Source organism: Primulina huaijiensis, unplaced genomic scaffold, assembly GCF_012295235.1.
Source record: "Primulina huaijiensis isolate GDHJ02 unplaced genomic scaffold, ASM1229523v2 scaffold42041, whole genome shotgun sequence".
Taxonomy (NCBI): Eukaryota; Viridiplantae; Streptophyta; class Magnoliopsida; order Lamiales; family Gesneriaceae; genus Primulina; species Primulina huaijiensis.
This window is the reverse complement of record NW_027360061.1, coordinates 9,497-19,245: the sequence shown is the minus strand read 5'-3', so window position 1 is coordinate 19,245 and position 9,749 is coordinate 9,497.

Genomic DNA, 9,749 nt, shown 5'->3' with positions numbered 1-9,749 from the left:
TGGAGTGTATGTGGAGAACATCCCCTTGTTTGAGCATATGTGTCGAGTTGCTCCGGTATCAACCCACCACTCGTTGAGGTTTTCCACCAAATTTGCTTCCAAAATAACTGCAGATAAATCAAGTTCAGAAAAATCAAATGGTACCAACCTTTCTTGAACTACGTTGGCTTGAGAATTTCCTTTCTTTGGCTTCCTACAATCCTTAGCCATATGATTTGGTTTTCCGCAGTTGTAGCAAGTGCCTTTTAATTTCTTCTTGTTTGGTGGTTGATGGCCTTGTTGTGGTTGTTTCTCAAACTTCATTTTCTTCCCTTTTAAACTCGATTCAACAATGTTCACCCTTGCTGCCATTTTACTTGCCTTGGCCTCGGTGCTCTTGTTGTCCTATTCTATCCTCAATCTCACAATGAGATCCTCCAATCCCGTGTCCTTCCTTTTGTGTTTCAAATAGTTCTTGAAATCCTTCCACAATGGCGGGAGTTTCTCGATCAACGCAGCAACTTGGAAAGACTCGCTTAGACTCATTCCTTCCGCATGAATCTCGTGCAAGATAAGTTTTAATTCTTGCACTTGACTCATCACGGATTTTGAGTCCACCATCTTGAATTCCAAAAATCTCCCAACAATAAACTTTTTCAAACCCGCATCCTCCGCAATGTATTTCTTGTCAAGCATATCCCAAAGTTCCTTGGCGGTCTTGACTTGACAATACACATTGTACAATGCATTGTCAAGTCCATTGAGGATGTAGTTCTTACACATGAAGTCACTTTGGTTCCATGCATCCAAAGTAGCCCTCATGTTGATGTCTGTCTCGTTTTCAGCAACGGTGGGAGGATCCTCCTTCAAGAAGCTTGACAAACTCAAGGTTGTGAGATAGAAGAGCATCTTTTGTTGCCATTTTTTGAAATCCGCACCAGAAAAATTTTCCGGTTTCTCTCCTTGTGCAATGGTTGGATGTGGTGTTGTAGATGATGATGCCATTGAGATTCTTCTTGCAAATAATCAAAAATCCAAAATTCTTCTTAAGGTTGTTGTTTGGGGTATTCAAATATAAGGGAAAAACAAGAAGAAAACAATGAAAATGGATTTGTAGAGGCAAGTGTTGAACACTTTGTTCTTAAGAAGAATTTGCCCTCACAATGTGCTAGAGTTTGTGGCAATCTTCTCCCAAGATACAACTACAACACTTGAATAATGAGCACTCAAATATTCAAATTCTATCACAAGGAAATGAAGAAACTCTCTCTTGTTGAAGAAAGGAAGAAGGAGAATATGCAAATGATATGTTATGTGTGAATGAGTTTTTGATTTTCAATAAAATCAATATTAATGATTTTCAAATGAAAAGACATGATCTTTCATTCATAGGAGATGTCCCTTGGCCATTGTAACTGATTACAATCATCAAACAATGCCAAGGAAATGAAAAAATACAAGAAAATTCGAAGGGACATGAAAACAGCACGAAAGGGCGCGTGCAGGCGCCCCCCCGCGCGCGCTGGCACCCACTGCCGAGCGCTCCGAGAGCTCTCGGCAGGAGCGCGCGCGCCTGCGTGCAGAACTGCGCGCGCCTGCGCGCGGCCGCGGGCCAGAGCCTGCCGAGCGCGCAGCCGCGCGCCAGTCCTTGTTCACGCACAATTTTTTTTTCTTTTTTTTTTCGATTTTTGTCCCTTACATGTTCCGACTACTTGTTTGAAGTTCTTTCAACATTCGATGAACTCGTTTCGAGTTTATTTCAGAACCACCGAACTTAATATTCGTTCATTAAGCTTCGTCCTCGTTTCGAATTTTTCCAATCAAACACATTGATTAATTTGCTTAATTTTCATTCATTAAGCATCAAATTTTCCAACAATTGCTTTGGGAAATTTCAGTTGTTTTACATAGAGAGTATTTGAGTGAACTTTTGTCTGTAGAAGGTGTGAAGGCCTATGTTTCCTTGCTTGAAAATTTGCGAAAAATTAAAAATTTTCTTTTTTAAATAATCAAAATGCCTCATTCATAAATAAACCGATAAACAAAATTTGATATTCAAAATGGCAGCGGAAGAAAAGATTTATTTGCGAAATAACAATTTAAGAGTATCCCACAACTGATAAAAATTGTTTGAGAAATAAAATAATAAATGCTGAACTGAGGTCCTCGGGTGCCACTACTGCTGACCCAAGCTGGCTCACTGGTCCCCGCCCTCGGCCCTGACCTCATCAGTACCTACAACAATCAAGTCTCGTGAGCCTAAAGACTCAACATGCATATATCGTAGGTAACGAGTAAATACTAGTAAAATTTTGCATGGGATAAAATATCATGTCATGGGGCATACTGAAAATAACCTGTACTAAGCAATTATAATACGTGCATGACTGAATTAAAATCATAGTAAAAATGTTGCTCCTTGGAGCCCGGTACTGAAATAACTGGTAATAATTTTCTGTTGAGATTATGTTCTACGCGTGTGGCCCCTGCACTGAGCTGAACTGATCGGTAACTGGCTACCGGGGGAGTATCAAACTGAACTGAACTGACCGGTCACTGGCGACCGGGTGGTACCAAACTGAACTGATCGGTCACTGGCGACCGAGTAAATAGTGCTCCCAAAATAGTGAATTGACCACAAGCAATATCGCATAAATCTCAAAAATAAGTATTTTCTATTTTCATGCACGTAATATAATTAAATTGCATAATGAAATATCCTGTATTATTTTTACTAACTGGATTGGATCGTTCCCAGGCTCGCTGCAACCTAAATATGCCATGAAAAATATGCAATAGCTTCTACTTGACCAACTATGCAATTTAAGTTAAAAAAATGCGACAATGACGCTCGACGACTTCGTATTTAATCATGACTCCGAGCCAACCCGAACCAACACTGAACCAACGTATAGTCATGATTAAAATACACTTAAAATTATGAATTTATGCTCCTAAAATGGTGAGGGCCGAAATCTAGGTGAATGGAGGCCAAAACATGAAACGCTCTTTCGAGAGTCAATTTGGCACATCGCACCGTAAATTCTCGTACGACCTCAAAAATGATCCGAATCACGAACGGCCAAAAACGTGGCCTTCCTAACTCGATGAGGCACTGTCCAGTCCAAGGCCATAGGCTAAAAGCCAACCAAGAACTCAAACGAGCCTCCGAACCGACACAGCAAGTTGCTGTCAAATTCCAGCAGCAGCAACTTCGCTTGCATCGCGTCGTTTGCGAGACTTTTGGCCATTGGGGCTTGAACCACCGACCAGAGCCTCTCCACAACATCCCAAGGAATGATTTGAACCATGGCTAAGGGCCCTAGGCCAGCCACCATTCGAATTATTCCAGCAACATCAGAAAAGTTCCACCCGATAGCACCCTTGCGCGCGTGAGGGGTGTTTTGCTTTGTTCGTTGTCTCGTGTCGTTCCAGTGGCCATTTCATTGACCATGGCACGACCTAGACATCTTGGGGTATGGTATGAACCGTGGCTAAGGGCCATAGGCCAAACCAGATCCACACCATCCACCAAAACCGAAATTACACATGCAGGAAAAATGAAGGGGCCGAAAATCTGTTCTTGTTTCTTTTATTTGAAAACCGATTCCATCGTGGACCAAGCCTCAAAAGGGTGACTTGGTCATGTCTTAGACATAACAAGGAGATGTTCTAACCATGGCTATAGCCCCTAGGGCAGCCAAGATCAGAAGCATCACCCTTGACAATACACATGCCAATTTCGATCCACAAAGTGACATGTTTGGGGTGTTGCTGTCAAAACTCTATCTCCAGCGTGAAGGGGCTGGAACCAACGTTGTTACATGACCCTAACATGTCCTAGTACATGTCTAGATGCAGCGCCGAGCCACTGGAATCGAGCCAACCACCTGAACCATCAAAACAGCAGAAAACGTGAAGTGCACAAGGAAGGCTAAAAAAATCTGTGCAGAATTTTACAAAAATTTGCTGTCATATTTCGGTTTTCTTGCATGAAATCGTGTACATATGATGTTTAAAAATACCTATATGGCTTGATTGAAGAGAAAAGGAAAACATATACATGCCTTGATGTCGTTTGAATGAAAAACGAAAGAATACGGCGACGCGGCGCGGAGGAGACGGAGTTACTTCTCTTGTTTTCTTTCTTGTTTTTCTTCCTTATTTTACCCTATGCTCTCACGGTTTTTCAGTGCTGAAGGAGGCNCTGTCAAAACTCTATCTCCAGCGTGAAGGGGCTGGAACCAACGTTGTTACATGACCCTAACATGTCCTAGTACATGTCTAGATGCAGCGCCGAGCCACTGGAATCGAGCCAACCACCTGAACCATCAAAACAGCAGAAAACGTGAAGTGCACAAGGAATGCTAAAAAAATCTGTGCATAATTTTACAAAAATTTGTTGTCATATTTCGGTTTTCTTGCATGAAATCGTGTACATATGATGTTTAAAAATACCTATATGGCTTGATTGAAGAGAAAAGGTAAACATATACATGCCTTGATGTCGTTTGAATGAAAAACGAAAGAATACGGCGACGCGGCGCGGAGGAGACGGAGTTACTTCTCTTGTTTTCTTTCTTGTTTTTCCTCCTTATTTTACCCTATGCTCTCACGGTTTTTCAGTGCTGAAGGAGGCTGGAATTTTCGAGATTATGGAGTGGGAGGGAGTCTAGGAACTTAAATGGGAAGATACAAGATAAAGGGAAGGGAAAATATTCTTTCTATCTACTAGTTTGAGTGATAAGGAAAAGAATGATGTCAAAGATTTTTCTTGGGGATATTAGAGGTGCATAAGGACGATTTTGAGGTCTAGGTACAAAGGGAGAATTGGTTTAATTAAATCTTGGTAGTGATTTAAAAGTTGGGGAGGATAAATCTATCTAGAATATTTAAGGGGATAAATAAAGAATGAGTTGAAATAAAAATCACAATTAAATCTTTAAAAAAAACAACATGGCCGATTTTATCTAGCTAGGTTGGGTGGGATCTTGCTCCATTAATTATCATAGAAGATTTGTTGTGATATAATTATCTCCCAATAAAAATAGATAGGAAGACTATTAATTAAATGGGTTGTCAAATATTTTTAAATCTTAAACAAGGGTGGCCGATTTTTCTACTAAATAAATGGGGTAGGAAAATTGCTTAATTATCAATTAATGAGGATTAAAAGTGTAGGAATTATCAAACCAAGAAATGATTAAGGAAATGATATCAATGGAGAGTTGCCAAAATAATCAAGATTGGGTTGGATAATGAGGGGGCCGAAATTTTGAATGCTAAATTAGGTAGAAATATTGCTTAATTCATGTATTTTAAATATTTAAAGTTTTATCTACCCATTAAGTATTAATTAATTAGTTAAGGAATAACATTATCTTGCATACATGGTTAGATATTTAAATCTTAAAGGTAAATTTACTATCATGATAAATTATAATTTCTTAACTAAAATAAGTCTAGATTAACTTATCTCAATTGGTCACATATTTAAATTTAGGCTATTAATTAAATTATTGGACATAAAGAATTTATTTGCTACTTATCTCAAGTTAATTAAATAAATCCCTAAACCTTCTTTTATTTTAAAATGATTTATTATTTATCTTAAATAAATTCTAAGAATATTTTCTTAATATTAAAATTTATTTCTTTACTCCAACTCCGGTCCGGCCTCACTTAATGAACTGAAAAGAATAAAATTTAAACTACTGAATAAAATACTTAGCTTCAAAGAATGCATTTAAATACTCATGCAATGAAGTCAATTTAATTAAAAAAAATTAGAATTATGCATGGCTTATACGCAGTCTAATTACGGGTTCTACAACTCTCCCCCCCTTAAAGAAATTTCGTCCTCGAAATTAGAACTCACCAAATAACTCGGGGTACCGACTCCTCATTTCTGGCTCAGACTCCCACGTAGCTTCCTCCTCTGAATGGTTGAGCCATTTGACTTTGACTCGCTTAACCAACTTGTTCCGCAGCTTCTTCTCCTGTCTGTCTAAGATCTGCACTGGTCTCTCCTCATAAGACAGGTTCGGGGTAAGCTGCAACGGCTCAAAGTTCAGCACATGCGAAGGATTCGCCATGTACTTTCTCAGCATGGAGACGTGGAACACATTGTGTACTCCGGCCAGATTCGGCGGAAGAGCAACACGATAAGCTAGCGTCCCAACTCTGTCAAGGATTTCAAAGGGTCCAATGAATCTCGGACTGAGCTTCCCTTTCTTCCCAAATCTCATGACACCCTTCATAGGTGCCACCTTCACGAAAACATGGTCGCCGACTGCGAACTCTAGATCTCTCCTCCTCTGATCTGCATAACTCTTCTGTCGACTCTGAGCAGTCCTCATCCTATCGCGGATCTGGGCTACTACATCAACAGTCTGCTGAATAATCTCTGGACCCAATTCTGCTCTCTCTCCTACTTCATCCCAATGAACAGGAGATCTACACTTGCGGCCATACAGAGCTTCATACGGAGCCATACCAATAGATGACTGGAAGCTGTTGTTATAGGTGAACTCCACCAATGGCAACTTCGACTCCCAACTCCCTGAGAAGTCAATCACACAAGCACGGAGAAGATCCTCTAAAATCTGAATAACTCGTTCTGACTGACCATCTGTCTGAGGATGGAAAGCTGTGCTAAACAGCAACTTCGTACCCATAGTCGAATGCAAACTCTTCCAAAAAGAGGAAGTGAATCTGGGGTCTCTGTCAGATACTATCGAAACGGGAATACCATGGAGTCGGACTATCTCCCGGATGTACAACTCCGCATACTGAATCATGGTGAAAGTCGTCTTAATAGGCAAGAAGTGCGCTGATTTGGTAAGACGATCTACAATCACCCAGATGGCATTTGATCCTCTGACTGACTTCGGCAAACCGGTCACGAAGTCCATGGTAACATTCTCCCACTTCCACTCGGGAATGGGAAGAGGCTTGAGCAACCCTGCTGGTCTCTGATGCTCTGCTTTCACTAACTGACAAGTCAGACACTCAGATACAAAACGTCTGATGTCTTTCTTCATCCCTGGCCACCAATACAATAGCTGCAGATCCTTGTACATCTTCGTACTCCCAGGGTGAATGGAGTACGGCGACATATGGGCCTCTGATAAGATGTCTGCTCGGATAGAATCACTGCTAGGAACCCATATCCTGTCTCGGTATCTCACAATACCGTCGCTGACTGTATACAAGACACTGCCCTTGGCTTCATCCCTCTTCTTCCACTGTGCCAATTGCTCATCTGCTGACTGACCATTGCGAATACGGTCAAGAAGAGAGGACTGAATGGTCAAGGTAGATAGACGGGGAACTCTACCTTGAGGATATGACTCTAGATTAAACCTCTGCATCTCAAGCTGAAGAGGTCTCTGAATCGTCAAATGAGCCATTACTGCGACTTTTCTGCTCAATGCATCTGCAACTACATTAGCTTTACCCGGGTGGTAGCTAATGTCACAGTCGTAATCCTTCACAAGCTCCAACCAACGCCTCTGACGCATGTTCAGCTCCTTCTGCGTAAAGAAATACTTGAGGCTCTTATGGTCGGTAAAGATCTGGCACTTCTCTCCATACAGATAATGCCTCCAAATCTTCAAGGCAAAAACTACTGCGGCCAACTCTAGATCATGGGTAGGGTAATTCTTCTCGTGGATTTTCAACTGTCGAGAAGCATACGCTATCACTTTCCCATGCTGCATCAATACTGCGCCTAAACCGAGCTTCGAAGCATCGGTATAAAGGACAAACTCGCCGGGCCCTGACGGCATGGCCAACACTGGTGCTGAGATAAGAGCTTGCTTCAAGGTATCGAAGCTCTTCTGACACTCCTCGCTCCACAAGAATTTAGCATTCTTCTTGGTCAAAGATGTGAGTGGGACGGCAATAGAGGAGAATCCCTTAATGAACTTCCTGTAATATCCTGCTAGCCCAAGAAAACTGCGGACCTCTGATGCATTCTGCGGCACAACCCAATCTCTGACTGCGGCAACTTTCGCTGGGTCTACCTCAATACCACTGCTAGAAACAATGTGGCCTAAGAACGCCACCTTCTCTAACCAGAATTCGCACTTACTGAACTTTGCGAATAATTTGTGCTTCTGCAAGGTCTGTAAAACTGTGGTCAGATGCCTGCTGTGCTCCTCTTGACTCTTGGAGTAGACGAGAATGTCGTCTATGAACACTATCACAAACTGGTCAAGATACGGCTGAAATACGCGATTCATGAGATCCATGAAGATCGCTGGCGCATTCGTCAGACCGAACGGCATCACAAGGAACTCGTAGTGACCATAACGAGTCCTGAAAGCAGTCTTGGAAACATCAGCATCTCTCACCCTCAACTGGTGATAACCGGAGCGCAGATCAATCTTGGAGAAAATCGAAGCTCCCTGTAACTGGTCAAACAGATCCTCAATCCTCGGAAGTGGGTATTTGTTCTTCACTGTAACCCTGTTCAACTCCCGGTAGTCAATGCATAGTCTCATAGAGCCATCCTTCTTCTTAACAAACAAGACTGGCGCGCCCCAAGGTGAAAAACTAGGGCGAATGAACTCCTTGTCAAGAAGTTCCTGAATCTGCTTCTTAAGCTCTGCCATCTCTGTCGGTGCAAGTCGGTACGGTGCTTTTGAGATCGGAGCCGTACCTGGCATAAGCTCAATGGAAAATTCCACCTCTCTCTCAGGTGGCATACCAGAGACGTCTTCAGGAAAAACGTCTAAGAAATCTCTGACAATCGGAACATCTGAGGCTGACTGGCTGGGTGCCTCGGGGACAGATAAAAAGGTTGCTAGAAATGCCCGACACCCTCTATGCACGAGCTTCCTAGCCTGAACATAAGGAATAATACGCGGTAGAGGAAAGTACCTGTCTGGCTCAAATAAGAACTGCTCCATTCCTGGTGGTCGAACAAGAACAGATCTCCGCTGGAAGTCTATCAACACTCTGTTCCGCAATAGCCAGTCCATCCCTAGGATGATGTCAAATTCTGGCATCGGTAGCACGATAAGATCCGCATACACAAGATTTCCATGCAGCTCAAGGTCTATATCTCTGATCACATTAGTAGCTGCCATCTCCTCGCCTGACGGCAACACTACTGAAAAGGCTGCGTCTAGCCCAATGGTCTTGATCTTAAGAAAGTTCGCAAAGACCTCCGAAATAAACGAGTGAGTGGCCCCTGAATCTATCAAGGCCTTGGTAGCGGAACCAGATATAAAAATTCTTCATGAAAGATCGGAACTCTAAGTTGAATCCAATAGCTACAAAAATTAAACTTATAGACATGCAAAGATCAAACTTCTTCTAGCTTAAATTCCCAAAATAATATTGAGTAGAGCATGCAATCCTATATCAGTTTCTAAGTTCAAGATCTTAATTCTGGTTCCCAAAACACGGAAATTCAAATAATAACTTAAAGCTTAAAGGTACCTGTCAACAACATAGTCTCCGGGTTTGTTTCTGCGGCATGGAGAGCAAAAACTCTGCCTTGGGTCGGCAGATTCCTCTGAGGGCACTGCAGCAACATGTGGTCAGGACTGTCACACTTAAAACACTTTCCAGAACTAGACATACATTCTCCAGGATGGCGGCGTGAGCACCTGGGACAGACTGGGTGCTCAAAGGTCCTCGGGGCTGGGCGTCCCCGCTGCTGCTGCTGCTGTTGCTGGCCTCTGTTTCTGGGCTGCCCATGAAAAGGCCTCTTGTTTTGCTGTTGATGCTGATGAGGAGGAGGGCGGTGTGGTACCTGG